The sequence below is a fragment of the Eubalaena glacialis genome, chromosome 11 (assembly GCF_028564815.1).
Source record: "Eubalaena glacialis isolate mEubGla1 chromosome 11, mEubGla1.1.hap2.+ XY, whole genome shotgun sequence".
Lineage (NCBI taxonomy): Eukaryota > Metazoa > Chordata > Mammalia > Artiodactyla > Balaenidae > Eubalaena > Eubalaena glacialis.
The window spans coordinates 88,933,449-88,952,285 of record NC_083726.1 but is presented as its reverse complement, the minus strand read 5'-3'; the positions used below and the strand labels follow the sequence as shown (position 1 = coordinate 88,952,285).

Here is an 18,837-nt window from a genome sequence, read left to right as displayed (position 1 = left end):
CCAACCATGACCAATGACATGAAAAATAATCGTTGTCATTCAACTATAAGAACACCAATGACTGAAAAACACACCCACTAATAAAAATCATCAACAATACATTTATTGACCTCCCAACCCCATCAAACATTTCATCATGATGGAATTTTGGCTCTCTACTAGGCATTTGCCTGACCCTACAAATCCTAACAAATAGGCTTATTCCTAGCAATACACTACACACCAGACACAACAACTGCCTTCTCATCAGTAGCAGACATCTGTCGAGACGTTAACTATGGACGAATCGTTTGATATATACATGCAAACGGAGTTTCCATATTCTTTATCTGCCTTCACATTCACGTAGGACATGGCCTATATTATGGGTCCTATACCTTTCTAGAAACATGAAACATCGGAATTATTCTACTGCTTACAGTTATAGCTACTGCATTTATAAGCTATATACTACCATGAGGACAAATGTCATTCTGAGGGGCAGCAGTCATTACAAACCTGCTCTCAGCAGTCTCATACATTGGCACCACTCTTGTCGAATGGATCTGAGGCGGCTTTTCCGTAGGCAAAGCAACACACGCAATTCTTTGCTTTTCATTTTATTCTCCCCTTCGTCATTACAGTGCTAGTAGCTGTCCACCTACTATTCCTCCACGAAACAGGATCCAACAACCCCACAGGAATCCCATCCGACACAGACAAAATTCCACTCCACCCCTATTACACAATCAAAGACATCCTAGGCGCTCTACTACTAATCCTAGCCTCACTAATACTAGTTCTATTTTCACCCGACTTGCTAGGAGACCCCGATAACTACACCCCAGCAAACCCACTCAACACACCACCGCATATTACACCGGAGTGATATTTTCTATTCGCATATGCAATTCTACGATCAATCCCCAACAAACTAGGAGGAGTTTTAGCCCTATTACTCTCAATCCTAATTCTAGCATTTATCCCAATACTCCACACATCCAAACCACGAAACATAACATTCCGACCACTTAGCCAGTTCTTATTCTGAGTGCTAGTGGCAGACCTACTAACACTAACGTGGATTGGAGGACAACCTGTAGAACACCCGTTCATCATTATTGGACAACTCACATCTATTTTATACGTTCTTTTAATTCTAGTGCTAATACCAGTAACTAGCGTCATTGAAAACAATCTCCTGAAATGAAGAGTCTTTGTAGTATATCACATTACCATGGTCTTGTAAACCAGAAGAGGAGAACAACACACCTCCCTAAGACTCAAGGAAGAATCCCTAAGCAACGCTGCCAGCACCCAAAGCTGAAATTCTACTTAAATTATTCCCTGAAATTATATTAGATATTTACAAAATTATTAAGTACTATATCAGTATCAAAACAGTCCATTTTATCACAAACTACTATGTACATTGTGCATACTTGTATTACCACATTAATAAGTACATATACCGTATACGTACATATTACATTATATGTATAATTGTACATTACATTATCTACCCTATGCTTATATGCATGTACCTCGTATTATTAGTATTACATGGTACATATAGATTATTAGTCGTACATAGTACATTAAGTCAAATCAATTCTGGTCAACATGCCTATCCTGTCCATTAGACCACGAGCTTAATCACCAAGCCACGTGAAACCATCAACCCGCTCGGCAGGTGTCCCACTTCTCGCTCTGGATCCATAATTTGTGGGGGTTTCTACTGATGAACTTTATCAGACATCTGGTTCTTACTTCAGGGTCATCTCACCTAAAATCGCCCACTCTTTCCCCTTAAATAAGACATCTCTATGGACTAATGACTAATCAGCCCATGTGCACACATAACTGTGATTTCATGCATTTGGTATTTTTTAATTTTTAGGGGGGATGCTTAGACTCAGCTATGATCTTAAAAGGTCCTAATACAGTCAAGCAAACTGTAGCTGGACTTCAACTGAAAATTATTTACCAGCATCAGTAATTCATAGTGTGCAATTCAGTCAGTGGTTACAGGACATAACAATATTATATGTATATACATGTACAATAGACATAGCATTCCATTCTCCCCCCCTCTGTCTAAAACAAACACCCATCAAAACAGATTAGCCTCAAAAACACCCCCATCATACCAATAAACTACTTAGATATTCACCACCCATATAGACAGACATCCCCCTAGATTCATCAGCCATTTTATCAAAAATTTAATATTAAATATGACACATGCCTATTAGTTAGGCATGGGGGAAATAGAGATAAGACTACAGTCAAGGAAACTGGATTGAAGGCTGCTATGATAACACAGACAAAAGATGATCAGAACCTAAATGAAACACATGATATAAGGAGGAAATAATATTAGAGAAATGGTGTGTTTATTCATTTAATGAATATTTATTGAGCATCCACTATGTTGCAGGCACTATTATGGGTAAAGGAATATAACAAAACAAACAAAAATTCCCCATAGAATATACAAAACATTGTTAAAATTCTTTCAGATCTGTGGATTAATATATACTGATTTACTTATGTAACCAAAGGCTGATCTTCACAAACCTTTGGGCTCAGCCTTAAAATATTGTCTTTTTCAAAAGAGAAAAGAGAAGCAGCACAGGTCCTCATTCACATGGTGCCCTGAATCTTAAAGGACCTGATTCTTGTAGAATGTCAACTAAATGAACCCACCTGATCAGTGCACTTCTGTGATGAAAGTAAATAACTGCCACAGACCTCTGCAGTACCTTTAACATTTTCATCATTTGGAAATACAGCTGTTACCTCCCAGCTTGCTTTTTCTCAGCAGCTTTGGTTGAGTGTTAATGTCAGGATGTGACATTAATGCTTACCCAGGCTGTGCACTGACGATTCCATTTTTTTCATAACAGTGAGGCCCTTAGTAATCTTTAGGGACCACTTTAAAATTCTTATACATCTGCAAAAACTTTGCAATTTGTGATACATCTGTTACCCTAGGCTCTAGGTTTGAAGGCAATCTCCTCAGAACACATTTTTACTAAGGAAGTTTTAAAAATAGTTTTACAAATTTGCTTCCTTACTCTGATTTGAGCAAAGTGTATATGTAAGCGACAAGAACCTGAAAGCACTCTATATTGTTAACTAAGGCTAAAGTACTTATCAGAGTAAAGTCAGAATTACATATAATAGCATCCAACACCTAGCAAAGGAACCTTTTCTTACCTTTTCTATTCTGGTGAGGTAATCATTTTTTTCTAGTGCTTGTTCTACCACTAGCTTGCTGGATAAAGAAAACTGATTGATAAAGAAAATCGTATCACCTCTATGAATATATTTCCTAACTTGGAGATGGATGAAATTGAATGACAAGATTCCCTCTAGCAAGGTGACTGTGGATTTTGTAATTAATAAGAACAATTTAAAACCAGACATTGAATTCCATATAGACAAGATGATATTAACCAAAATAAATACATGTTTTAAACCAATTAAAATATCTAAACCAGACAAAATACATCCCAGAGTAATGAGATGACTAGATGTAATTTTTCAATATTATGGATAATAAATATTACTGCCAGAGCACTGTAGACATGCAAAGTCCTTGTTTTTAAAAATAGTAGATGGAGATAAAGGTAGTGGTTCTTTGACAACTGTCTAATTTCCTTCATGATTTTTGGGTGTTTATATTTTTCTTTCCCTTTAGGAGTTAATTTGGGGAACATATATCTTGGAAAATCATCCATTCAAGGAACATTTCATATTTACTAGCACAGAATTTTGAAAACTATTTTTTTGTAGCTCTGTCATTTCTGTATTGGTGGATCATTCCTTGTTGTCACACTTAAATTTATGTTTTTGTGCTTTCATCTTTTCCCATCTGCCCCCTTGATGAAGCCAAGTGGAAAGTTACCTATTTGAAAAGATATTTGTTACTATTGTTTAAATCTAGCTACATCAATTCTACTGTTTTTCTATTTCTAATTTATTAATTTATGTTTTTATCTTATTAGTTCATTTATTTTTTTTTACTTTCCTAGGACATATTTGTTCAATATTTTGTACTGAATGCTAAATTATTTTTATCTTCTTTTACTTAGGTTTTTACCTGTAGTGTCCTCAATCTTATTTTCAAAATATTCTGTAATTTCCGTTTTTATTTTCTTTATACTTGACTCAATAGTTGGTTAAATTAAAGTTATTGTTTTATTTGTTTTTACTTTTGCTAGATATATCTGGTTTTACTGAATTGTATTCAGAGATTATGTTTTTCTACTTTCAAGAATTTATTGAGATTTTCTTTGTGAGTTCACAGGGACTTAAAAAAAGGTAGAGCCTCTATGGTGTATAAATTTTTATAGCAACTTTATTAATTATATTAAATATTATAATTAGAAATATTACTTCCTTATTGAATTTTGGGTTTCTCAATCTATCCAGGATAAGAAGAAAAGAAGTATTAAAATTGCTGGTTATAGTTGTATTTCTTTTGATTTCTTATTTTCTGAAGTTTTAAAAATATACTTAGATTCTATGTTATATCATCTATAAATGACGAAAAAATTATATAATTTTACCACCTCTCTCTCTTGTTATCTTCCAGTTTTAGTGACAAGTCTGGGACATTTTCCCTGGTATATTCTAACTGAATTATTAATAATTATTAATTATTTCATTATATAGCTTTGCTCATGAGTTATAATCATAAAAGTTAGTTTTGTAACTATGATTTAAATGTTTAAACTACAGTAATTATGTTTTTAAAAGTTAACTCCAGGATTTTCTTCCCACAGTTTCAGTCTTTTGCTTGATAGATTATGTATTCAAGTAGATTTTTCATGTAGAGTACACAGGACATATAGTTGAAGAGTCTTTGTATATTTTGAAATACCTTTCTGTTGCCTTAACATGTTAATGACAATTTGGTTGGATGTACCCTCTAGGGGTGAAATCTATTCTCCCTCCAAATTCTGGAGATATTGCTCTCCTGTTCTTTTGCATATGAAGTTTTTAAAATTAATTTCCCTTACTTGATGAATTGTTTCTTCTGTTTGTATATTTATATGATTCCTACATTAACACTGAAATTCAATTTCACTAGGTGCGCCTTAGTCTTCAATAATCTTTATTCTGCTTCTAGTGAATATAATGGATGACTATTGTTCCATGTCCAAGAACTATCTCCCCTTTTGCTGAGAATAAAATTAATTCACTTTTTCTTCACACTTAATTCATGTAGTTTATGTGGAACTCAAACTCAAACCCAGGGGGTAGAGCATATAAACCAGGCTTAGGTCAAGCACAGAGATTGGTTGATTCAGGGTAGTGCTAACTTCCCTGTGTGATCTCTCCTTGACTCCAGCTTCCCCTGTCATAATATATTAAAGAACATGCACTGAATGGGATGTTTCCTATACTTTCCATTGATTCTTCATCCTACAAGGTAGGGAGTAACAAAGTCATCCAGAGTTTTTCCACTCAAAGTCTGCAGTAGTCAGGAGCTGGAGATGTGGGACTTGGTTCCTGGTATCACCTTTAATTTGGTTGCAAAAATATTGTCCTTCTCGCTATGATATATGGATATTATAAAATTTAGCTCCTTCCTAATTTCAGCACAAACAAACACTGCTGTTGCATTTGGTTCCTTTCTCTGAGTATTGTGGAGATTTTGCTTGTTTTGTTTTGTAAGTGAAGGATTGGAAAATTTCTGGTTCATGGAGGAAAAAAATCACTATTTCAGAAAATTAGCAAATTGAGATAAACCAGGCCATATCCCATTATAGAAAGCCCCATATTAGTCGTTACTTTTTTCTTAGTCAAAAATGTTGAATTACTCAGAGCTTAAAAAGATAAGAGAACTGACATCATATTCTCAGGTTATACTTTTTTTTTTTCTTGTAGAAAGTACTATTGCTGAATATACTTTTTGTAGAAAGTGTTTTTAATACATCACTTTCTTTTCTTAAGGAGGATAAGGGTTTTCTTTCCCCTGAAGTAAAAAGTAAAGTTTAACTTAAGAATTGGTTTCTGGAGCTTCAAGATGGTGGAAGAGTAAGATGTGGATATCACCTTCCTCCCCACAAATATATCAGAAATACATCTACATGTGGAACAACTCCTACAGAACACCTACTGAACGCTGACAGAAGACCTCAGACCTCCCAAAAGGCAAGAAACTCCCCACGTACCTGGGTAGGGCAAAAGAAAAAAGAAAAAACAGAGACAAAGGAATAGGGATGGGACCTGCACCAGTGGGAGAGAGCTGTAAGGAGGAAAGGTTTCCACACACTAGGAAGTTCCTTCACGGGTGGAGACTGTGGGTGGCGGAGGGGGGAAGCTTTGGAGCCACGGAGGAGAACGCAGCAACAGGGGTGAGGAGGGGAAAGGGGACAGATTCCCGCACAGAGGATCGGTGCCCACCAGCATGAACCAGCCTGAGAGGCTTGTCTGCTCAACCGCCGGGGCGGGCGGGGGTTGGGAGCTGAGGCTCGGGCTTCGGTCAGATCCCAGGGAGAGGACTGGGGTTGGCTGCATGAACACAGCCTAAAGGGGGCTAGTGTGCCACAGCTAGCCGAGAGGGAGTCCAGGAAAAAGTCTGGAGCTGCTGAAGAGACAAGAGATTTTTTTCTTGCCTATTTGTTTCCTGGTGCGCGAGGAGAGGGGATTAAGAGCGCCGCTTAAAGGAGCTCCAGAGACGGGCAGGAGCCGCGGCTATCAGCGCGGACCACAGAGACGGGCATGAGGCGCTAAGCCTGCTGCTGCCGCCGCCAAGAAGTCTGTGTGCAAGCACAGGTCACTATCCACACTGCCCCTCCCGGGAGCCTGTGCAGCCCGCCACTGCCAGGGTTCCGTGATCCAGGGACAAGTTCCCCAGGAGAACGCACAGTATGCCTCAGGCGGGTGCAACGTCACGGCGGCCTCTGCCACTACAGGCTCGCCCGGCATCCGTACACCTCCCTCCCCCTGACTTCAGTGAGCCAGAGCTCCGAATCAGCTGCTCCTTTAACCCCATCCTGTCTGAGCGAAGAACACACGCCCTCAGGCGACCTACACGCAGAGGCGGGGCCAAATCCAAAGCTGAATCCCAGGAGCTGTGAGAACAAAGAAGAGAAAGGGAAATTTCTCTGTGTAGCCTCAGGAGCAGTGAATCAAATCTCCACAATCAACTTGATGTACCTGCATCTGTGGAATGCCTGAATAGACAACAAATCATCCCAAATTGAGGAGATGGACTTTGGGAGCAATGATATATATTTTTTCCCCCCTTTTTCTCTTTTTGTGAGTGTGTATGTGTCTGCTTCTGTGTGTGATTTTGTCTGAATAGCTTTGTTTTTACCATTTGTCCTAGGGTTCTGTCTGTCTTTTTTTTTATTATTAATTAAAAAAATTCTTTTTCTTAATAACTATTTTTTAATTTTTATTTTAATAACTTTATTTTATTTTACTTTTTTAAATTTTATTTCATTTTATCTTCTTCTTTCTTTCTTTCTTTTCTCCCTTTTATTCTGAGCTGTGTGGAGGACAGGCTCTTGGTGCTCCAGCCAGGCATCAAGGCTGTGCCACTGAGGTGGGAGAGCCAAGTTCAGGACACTGGTCCACAAGACACCTCCCCGCTCCACGTAATATCAAATGGCAAAAATCTCCCAGACATCTCCATCTGAATGCTAAGACCCAGCTCCACTCAACCATCAGCAAGCTATAGTGAGGGACACCCTATGCCAAACAACTAGCAAGACAGACACACAACCCCATCCATTAGCAGAGAGGCTGCCTAAAATCATAATAAGGCCACAGACACCCCAAAACACACCACCAGACGTGGACCTGCCCACCAGAAAGACAAGATCCAGCCTCATCCACCAGAACACAGGCACTAGTCCCCTCCACCAGGAAGCTTACACAATCCACTGAACCAACCTTAGCCACTTGGGACAGACAACAAAAACAATGGAATCTACGAACCTGCAGAATGTGAAAAGGAGACCCCAAACACAGTAAGTTAACCAAAATGAGAAGAGAGAGAAACACACAGTAGATGAAGGAGCAAGGCAAAAACCCACCATACCTAACAAATGAAGAGGAAATAGGCAGTCTACCTGAAAAAGACTTCACAATAATGATAGTAAAGATGAACCAAAATCTTGGAAATAGAATGGAGAAAATACAAAATCGTTTAAAAGGACTTAGAAGCACTAAAGAGCAAACAAACAGTGATGAACAACACAATAAATGAAATTAAAAATTCTCTAGAAGGAATCAATAGCGGAATAACTGAGGCAGAAGAACGGATAAATGACCTGGAATATAAAATAGTGGAAATAAGTACTGCAGAGCAGAATAAAGAAAAAAGAATGAAAAGAATTGAGGACAGTTTCAGAGACCTCTGGGACAACATTAAATGCACCAACATTCTAATTATAGGGGTCCCAGAAGAAGAAGAGAAAAAGAAAGGGACTGAGAAAATATTTGAAGAGATTATAGTTGAAATCTTCCCTAATATGGGAAAAGAAATAGTTAATAAAGTTCAGGAAGCACAGATAGTCCCATACAGGATAAATACAAGGAGAAACATGCCAAGACACATATTAATCAAACTATCAAAAATTAAATACAAAGAAAAAATATTAAAAGCAGCAAGGGAAAAACAACAAATAACACATAAGGGAATCCCCATAAGGTTAACAGCAGATGTTTCAGCAGAAACTCTGCAAGCCAGAAGGGAGTGGCAGGACATATTTAAAGTGATGAAGGAGAAAAACCTACAACCAAGATTACTCTACCCAGCAAGGATCTCATTCAGATTTGACAGAGAAATTAAAACCTTTACAGACAGGCAAAAGCTAAGAGAATTCAGCACCACCAAACGAGCATTACAACAAATGCTAAACGAACAAATGTTAGGCAGGAGACACAAGAGAAGGAAAAGACCTACAATAATAAACACAAAACAACTAAGAAAATGATAATAGGAACATACATATCTATAATTACCTTAAATGTAAATGGATTAAATGCACCAACCAAAAGACATAGACTGTATGAATGGATACAAAAACAAGACCCATATATATGCTGTCTACAAGAGATCCACTTCAGACCTAGGGACACATACAGAGTTAAAATGAGGGGATGGAAAAAGATATTCCAAGCAAATGGAAATCAAAAGAAAGCTGGAGTAGCAATTCTCATATCAGACAAAATAGACTCTAAAACAAAGACTATTACAAGAGACTAAAAAGGACACTACATAATGATCAAGGGATCAATCTAAGAAGAAGATAGAACAATTGTAAATATTTATGCACACAACATAGGAGTGCTGCAATACATAAGGCAGATACTAACAGCCATAAAAGGGGAAATCGACAGTGACACAATCATAGTAGGGGACTTTAACACTCCACTTTCACCAATGGACAGATCATCCGAAATGAAAATAAATAAGGAAACACAAGCTTTAAATGATACATTAAACAAGATGGACTTAATTGGTATTTATAGGACATTCCATCCAAATACAACAGAATACACATTCTTCTCTAGTGCTCATGGAACATTCTCCAGGATAGATCATAATCTTGGGTCACAAATCAAGCCTTGGTAAATATAAGAAAATTGAAATCATATCAAGTATCTTTTCCGACCACAGTGCTATGAGACTAGATATCAATTACAGGAAAAAATCTGTAAGAAATAAAAACACATGGAGAATAAACAACACACTACTTAATAACCAAGAGATCACTGAAGAAATCAAAGAAGAAATCAAAAAATACCTAGAAAAAATACCAAGAGATCACTGAAGAAATCAAAGAAGGAATCAAAAAATACCTAGAAAAAATACCAAGAGATCACTGAAGAAATCAAAGAAGAAATCAAAAAATACCTAGAAAAAATGACAATGAAAACACAACGATCCAAAACCTATGGAATGCAGTGAAAACAGTTCTAAGAGGGAAGTTTATAGCAATACAATCCTACCTCAAGCGACAAGAAACATCTGAAATAAACAACCGAATGTTAAACCTACAGCAATTAGAGAAAGAAGAACAAAAAACCCCCAGAGTTAGCAGAGGGAAAGAAATCATAAAGATCAGATCAGAAATAAATGAAAAAGAAATGAAAGAAATGATAACAAAGATCAATAAAACTAAAAGCTGGCTCTTTGAGAAGATAAACAAAATTGATAAACCATTAGCAAGACTCACCAATAAAAAAAGGGAGAAGACTCAAATCAATAGAATTAGAAATGAAAAAGGAGAAGTAGCAACTGACACTGCAGAAATACAAAGGATCATGAGAGATTACTACAAGCAACTCTATGCCAATAAAATGGACAACCTGGAAGAAATGGACAAATTCTTAGAAATGCACAATGTTCTGAGACTGAACCAGGAAGAAATAGAAAATATAAGCAAACCAATCACAAGCACTGAAATTGAAACTGTGATTAAAAATCCTCCAACAAACAGAAGTCCAGGACCAGATGGCTTCACAGGTGAATACTATCAAACATTTACAGAAGAACTAACACCTATCCTTCTCAAACTCTTCCAAAATATAGCAGAGGGAGGAACACTCCAAAACTCATTCTACAAGGCCACCATCACCCTGATACCAAAACCAGACAAAGATGTCACAAAGAAAGAAAACTACAGGCCAATATCACTGATGAACATAGATGCAAAAATCCTCAACAAAATACTAGCAAACAGAATCCAACAGCACATTAAAAGGATCATACACCATGATCAAGTGGGGTTTATTCCAGGAATGCAAGGATTCTTCAATATACACAAATCAATCAACGTGATACATCATATTAACAAATTGAAGGAGAAAAACCATATGATCATCTCAATAGATGCAGAGAAAGCTTTCGACAAAATTCAACACCCATTTATGATAAAAGCCCTGCAGAAAGTAGGCATAGAGGAAACTTTTCTCAACATAATAAAGGCCATATATGACAAATCCACAGCTAACGTGGTCCTCAATGGTGAAAAACTGAAATCATTTCCACTAAGATCAGGAACAAGACAAGGTTGTCCACTCTCATCACTATTATTCAACATAATTTTGGAAGTTTTAGCCACAGTGATCAGAGAAGAAAAAGAAATAAAAGGAATCCAAATTGGAAAAGAAGAAGTAAAGCTGTCACTGTTTGCAGATGACATGATACGATACATAGAGAATCCTAAAGATGCTACCAGAAAACTACTAGAGCTAATCAATGAATTTGGTAAAGTAGCAGGATACAAAATTAATGCACAGAAATCTCTTGCATTCCTATATACTAATGATGAAAAATCTGAAAGAGAAGTTAAGGAAACACTCCCATTTACCATTGCAACAAAAAGAATAAAATGCCTAGGAATAAACCTACCTAAAGAGACAAAAGACCTGTATGCAGAAAACTATAAAACACTGATGAAAGAAATTTAAGATGATACAAATAGATGGAGAGACATACCATGTTCTTGGATTGGAAGAATCAACATTGTGAAAATGACTCTACTACCCAAAGCAATCTACAGATTCAATGCAATCCCTATCAAACTACCACTGGCATTTTTCACAGAACTAGAACAAAAAATTTCACAATTTGTATGGAAACACAAAAGACCCCGAATAGCCAAAGCAATCTTGAGAATGAAAAATGGAGCTGGAGGAATCAGGCTCCCTGACTTCAGACTATATTACAAAGCTACAGTAATCAAGACAGTTTGGTACTGGCACAAAAACAGACATATAGATCAATGGAACGGGATAGAAAACCCAGAGATAAGCCCACACACATATCGTCACCTTATCTTTGATAAAGGAGGCAATCGTATACAGTGGAGAAAAGACAGCCTCTTCAATAAGTGTTGCCAGGAAAACTGGACAGCTACATGTAAAAGAATGAAAGTAGAACACTCCCTAACACCTTACACAAAAATAAACTCAAAATGGGTTAAAGACCTAAATGTAAGGCCAGACACCATCAAACTCTTAGAGGAAAACATAGGCCGAACATTCTATGACATAAATCACAGCAAAATCCTTTTTGACCCAGCTCCTAGAGAAATGGAAATAAAAACAAAAATAAACAAATGGGACCTAATGAAACTTAAAAGCTTTTGCACAGCTAAGGAAACCATAAACAAGAACAAAAGACAACCCTCAGAATGAGAGAAAATATTTTCAAATGAAGCAACTGACAAGGATTAATCTCCAAAGCATACAAGCAACTCATGCAGCTCAATATCAATAACAGAAACAACCTAATCCAAAAATGGGCAGAAGACCTAAATAGACATTTCTTCAAAGAAGATATACAGATTGCCAACAAACACATGAAAGAATGCTCAACATCTTTAATCATTAGAGAAATGCAAATCAAAACTACAATGAGATATCATCTCACAGCAGTCAGAATGGCCATCATCAAAAAATCTACAAACAATAAATGCTTGAGAGGGTGTGGAGAAAAGGGAACCCTCTCGCACTGTTGGTGGGAATCTAAATTGATACAGCCACTATGGAGAACAGTATGGAGGTTCCTTAAAAAACTAAAAATAGAACTACCATACGACCCAGCAATCCCACTACTGGGCATATACCCTGAGAAAACCATAATTCAAAAAGAGTTATGTACCAAAATGTTCATTGCAGCTCTATTTACAATAGGCAGGACATGGAAGCAACCTAAGTGTCCATCAACAGATGAATGGATAAAGAAGGTGTGGCACATATATACAATAGAATATTACTCACCCATAAAAAGGAAGGAAACTGAGTTATTCGTAGTGAGTTGGGTGGACCTAGAGACTGTCATACAGAGTAAAGTAAGTCAGAAAGAGAAAAACAAATACAGTATGCTAACACATATATATGGAATATAAAAAAAGAAAGAAAGAAAGAAAGAAAAATGGTCAGAAGAACCTAGGGGTGAGACGGGAATAAAGATACAGACCTACTAGAGATTGGACTTGAGGATACGGGGAGGGGGAAGTGTAAGCTGGGACAAAGTGAGAGAGTGGCATGGACATATATACACTACCAAAGGTAAAATAGATAGCTAGTGGGAGGCAGCCACATAGCACAGGGAGATCAGCTTGGTGCTTTGTGACCACCTAGAGAGGTGGGATAGGGAGGGTGGGAGGGAGGGAGATGAAAGAGGGAAGAGATATGGGGACATATGTATATGTATAACTGATTCACTTTGTTATAAAGCAAAAAATAACACACCATTGTAAAGCAATTATACTCCAATAAAGATGTTTAAAAAAAAAAGAAAAAGAAAAAGAAATAAAAAAAGAATTGGTTTCTACCTTTACTATTTAATGTTTCATCATTAATTTAGTACCAAAAGTAACTGCTACTGGTTTTATAATTGTAATATGTATTTTTTTAGTAAAATGGACATTCATTTTTTTTTTTTGGTGAATAGTACTTTTTAATGATTTGAAATTTAAATGCAAACAATTATCAGATGAAAGCATATAACATATAAATGAGCATATTATTTCTAAATGGGTCAGGAAGATTGAAGTGATTATATTGAATGGCCCCATGTGTATTTGATGTGACAGCTTTTCTGTTTTTTAATCTTTATTTTATATTGGAGTATAGTTCATTTACAATATTGTGCTAGTTGCAGATGTACAGCAAAATGATTGTTTTATATATATATATATATATATATATATATATACACATATATCTATTCTTTTTCCAATTCTTTTCCCATATAGGTTATTAAAGAGTACTGATTAGAGTTCCCTGTGCTATACAATAGGACCTAGTTGATTATCTATTTTATATGTAGTAGTGTGTATATGTTAGTCCCAAACTCCTAATTTATCCCTCCCCCACCACCTGTCCCCTTTGGTAACCATAAATTTGTTTTCTATGTCTCTGAGTCTGTTTCTGTTTTGTAAATAAGTTCATTTGTATCATTTTTTTAGATTCTTCATATAAGTGATATCATATGATATTTGTCTTTCTCTGGCTGACTTACTTCACTTAGTATGATAATCTCTAGGTCCATCCATGTTGCTGCAAATGGCATAATTTCATTCTTTTTTATGGCTGAGTAATATTCCATTGTATATATGTACCACATCTTTATCCATTCATCTGTCAATGAACATTTAGGTTGTTTTCATGTTTTGGCAATTGTAAATAGTGCTGCCATGAACATTGAGGTGCAGGTATCTGTTTGAAGTATGGTTTTCTCTGGGTATATGCCGTGGCGTGGGATTGCTGGATCATATGGTTGTTCTATTTTTAGTTTTTAAAGGAACCTTTATACTGTTCTCCATAGTGGTTGCAGTAATTTACATTCCCACCAACAGTGTAGGAATATTCCCTTTTCTCCACACCCTCTTCAGCATTTATTTTTTGTAGACTTTGTGATGATGGCCTTTGTAACAGATGTGAGGTGATACTTCATTGGAGTTGTTCTGATTTGCATTTCTCTAGTAATTAGAAATATTGAGCATCTTTTCATGTGCGTGTTGGCCATCTTATGTCTTCACTGGAGAAATGTCTATTTAGATCTCCTGCCCATGTTCTGATTGGGTTGTTTGTTTGCTTTTTATGATATTGAGCTTCATGAGCTGTTTGTATATTTTGGAGATTAATCCCTTGTCAGTAGCATCACTTGCAAATATTTTCTCCCGTTCTGTGAGTTGTCTTTTTGTTTTGTTTTTTGTTTCCTTTGCTGTGCAAAAGCGTTTGAGTTTAATTAAGTCCCATTTGTTTATTTTTGTTTTTATTTTCATTATTCTAGGAGGTGGATCCAAAAGATACTGCTGCAAATTATGTCAAAGAGTTTTCTGCCTATGTTTTCCTCTGAGTTTTATAGTAACTGGTCTTACATTTAGTTCTTTAATCCATTTTGAGTTTATTTTTGTGTATGGTGTTGGAGAATGTTCTAATTTCATTCTTTTACATGTAGCTGTCCAGTTTCCCCAGCACCACTTACTGAAGAGATTGTCTTTTCTCCATTATATATTCTTGCCTACTTTGTTGTAGATTAATTGACCATAGGTGCATTGGTTTGTTTCTGGGCTTTCTATTGTGTTCCATTGATCTGTAAGTTTGGTTTTGTGCCATTACCATACTGTTTTGATTGTTTTAGCTTTATAGTATAGTCTGAATTCAGGGAGCCTGATTACTCCAGCTTTGTTTTTCTTTCTCAATATTACTTTGCTATTTGGGGTCTTTTGAGTTTCCATACAAATTTTAAGACTTTTTTTCTAGATCTGCAAGAAAGGTCATTGGTAATTTGATAGGGATTGCACTGAATCTGTAGATTACCTTGGGTAGTATAGTCATTTTGACAGTATTGATTCTTCCAATCCAAGAACATGGTATATCTTTCCATCTGTTTGTGTCATCTTTGATTTCTTTCATCAATGACATAGTTTTCAGAGTACAGGTCTTTTGCCTCCTTAGGTAGGTTTATTCGTATGTATTTTATTCTTTTTGTTGCAATTGTGAATGGGATTGTTTCCTTAATTTTTCCTTCTGATCTTTTGCTGTTAGTGTGTTGGAATACAGGAGATTTCTGTGCACTAAATTTGTATCCTGCAACTATACCAAATTCGTTGATTAGCTCTAGAAGTTTTCTGGTGGCATCTTTAGGATTATCTATTTATAGTATCATGTCATCTACAAACAGTGATAGTTTTACTTCTTCTTTTCCAATTTGGATTCCTTTTATTTATTTTCTTCTCTGATTGCTGTGGCTAGATGTTCTAAAACTATATTGAATAAAAGTGGTGACAGTGGATATTCTTTTCTGGTTCCTGCTCTTAGAGGAAATGCTTTCAACTTTTCACCATTGAATATGATGCTAACTGTAGGTTTGTCATATATGGCCTTTATCATGTTGACGTATGTTCCTTCTATGCACACTTTCTGCAGAGTTGTTATTATAAATGGGTGTTGAATTTTTCGAAAAGCTTTTTCTGCATCTATTGAGATGATCATACGATTTTAAAAAACATCTTTATTGGAGTATAATTGCTTTACAATGGTGTGTTAGTTTCTGCTTTATAACAAAGTGAATCAGCTATACATATACCTATATCCCCATATCTCCTCCCTCTTGTGTCTCTCTCCCACCCTCCCTATCCCACCCCTCTAGGTGGTCACAAAGCACTGAGCTGATCTCCCTGTGCTAGATCATATGATTTTTATTCTTCAGTTTGTTAATATGGTGTATCACACTGAGTGATTTGCAGATACTGAAAAATCCTTGCATCCCTGGGATAAATGCCACGTGATCATGGTGTATGATCCTTTTAATTTACTGTTGGATTTGGTTTGTTAGTATTTTGTTGAGGATTTTTGCGTTTATGTTAATCAGTGATATTGGCCTGTAATTTTCGTTTTTTGTGGTATCTTTTTCTGGTTTTGGTATCAGCATGATTGTAGCCTCACAGAATGAGTTTGGGAGTATTCCTTCCTCTGCAATTTTTTTGGAATAATTTCAGAAGGATAGGTGTTAACTCTTCTCTAAATGGTTGATAGAATTTGCCTGTGAAGTCACCTGGTCCTGGACTTTGTTTATTGGTAGTTTTCAAATCACAGTTTCAATCTCAGTGCTTGTGACAGGTCTGTTCATATTTTCTATTTCTTCCTGGTTCAATTTTGGGAGATTATACCATTCTAGGAATTTGTCCATTTCTTCTAGGTTGTCCAGTTTATTGGCATATAGTCTCTTATGATCCTTTGTAGTTCTGTTGTGTCCATTGTAACTTCTGCTTTTTCATTTCTAATTTTATTGATTTGAGCCCTCTCCCTTTTTTTCTTGATGAGTCTGGCTAAAGATTTATCAATTTTGTTTATTCTTTTCAAAGAACCAGCTTTTAGTTTCATTGATCTTTTCTATTGTTTTCTTCATCTCTATTTCATTTATTTCTGTTCTGATATTTATGATTTCTTTCCTTCTGCTAACTTTGGGTTTTGTTTGTTCTTCTTTCTCTAGTCACTTTAGGTGTAAGGTTAGGTTGTTTATTTGAGATTTTTCTTGTTTCCTGAGGTAAGCTTGTATTGCTATAAACTTCCTTCTTAGAACTGCTTTAGCTGCATTGCATAGGTTTTGGATTGTCATGTTTTTGTTGTCATTTTTCTCCAGGTATTTTTTGATGTCCTCATTGATTTCTTCACTGATCCATTGGTTGTTTAGTAGCATATTGTTTAGCCTCCACGTGTTCGTGTTTACATTTTTTTTCTTGTAGTTGATTTCTAATCTCATAGCATTGTGATCTGAAAAGATGCTTAATGTGATTTCAGTTTTCTTAAGTTTACCAAGGCTTTTTTTTATGGCTCACCATGTGATTTATCCTGAAGAATGTTCCATGTGTTCTTGAAAAGAATGTGTATTCTGCTTTCAGATGGAATGCTCTTTAAATATCAGTTAAGTCTATCTGGTGTACTGTGTTTCCTTATTGATTTTCTGTCTGGATGATCTGTCCATTGATGTAAGTAGGGTGTTAAATTCCCCCACTATTATTGTGTTATTGTCAATTTCTCCTTTTATGGCCTTATATATTGAGGTGCTCCTATTTTGTGTGCCTATATATTTACAATTGTTATATCTTCTTCTTGGATTGATCCTTTGATCATAGAATTCAGTCTTAATGGATGAGTAGAGCCTATCCTGTGGGCAATTTGGAATTACCATATCAGAAAGACAAATTAGCAGGAGCAGAGGCATAATTATATAGGAGAACTTGGGGATGTTACAGGAATGTGAGTGATTAAATGTGGGTAGACTACAAGTATATTTTCAGGGAGTAATAAACAATGAGGCTGGAATAATAAGGAGGGCTCATATTACACTTAACTCTTATTTATTTTCTCATAATAATTTATTGTACCTTTACTGTATGCCAGGTATATGTATAAAAGACACAGAATGTCTTGTTCATGCTACAGGGATAGTTTGATCCTAAATTATTATTTTTTTAAAAAATTTGTGCTCTTGAAGGAGAATCAGCTTATGTATAGGTTCATTAAAATTTTATTTCAGTCTTTCAAATATTTGCATGATTTGAGAAAAAACACTTAAACAATTCAGAGATTATTATGCTATATTTCCAAGAAAAAATATCCAGAAAGTTTGAGATTTATATTTATTTTTCAAAAGAAGAATAGAATTCTATGTCCTGAACACATTCTGATCAGCTAAAGAGATTTTATTACAACTCTAAACAACTACAATAATTAAATATTTTGTTCAGGTACCATTTGCTATTTTTGTTGTCTTTCCAATTATCTCTGCTCTGCTTTTCAGATTATTAAAATCACTTGCATCTGTTATGATCTCATGCCATGATTCTTTTTATAGCTGACATTTTAAATTATTTGTAATTTCATTTGCTGTTTTACGTGGATTTTGCTTTTTTAATTGTCTAACTGCCCATTTTTAAATTTACAAGTCTAGAGCCTCCTTTCTACTACTAAGAGATAGTTTGCACTTTTATGTCCCTAAGACAGAGAACTACTAAAAATAAAAAATATTTAAAGATGACTTGAGTTCACTTTCTCAGTGCTTTTGAGTTAGTACCTTTTCAACTCTAGGAGGCTTTGGAGTTAACATGCAGCTCTGTAAACAAGGGAAGGTGGTTTTGCTGACTTTTTATTCTTGAGGGAAACTTCATGGTACAGTCATTTAGAATGAGGTTCAGAATAGCACATTTGATGAAGTATTTTCTCCTTTTGGAATTTCTCTCTGTATCTGAAATAATTTGAGGATGTCAGCAGGCATTTAATAAGTACTGGGTAATTAAATAATTGGCATACACAAATATTTTTCCACTATTTACCTACTAACTTCCTCTGTGAGTTCAAACTCCT

At 35.8% G+C, this 18,837-nt stretch overlaps 1 pseudogene; it reads left to right on the top strand.

The window, feature by feature from the left end:
- Nucleotides 1–62: 62 nt before the first annotated feature.
- Nucleotides 63–1,189, top strand: LOC133101404 (cytochrome b-like; annotated as a pseudogene).
- Nucleotides 1,190–18,837: the final 17,648 nt, after the last annotated feature.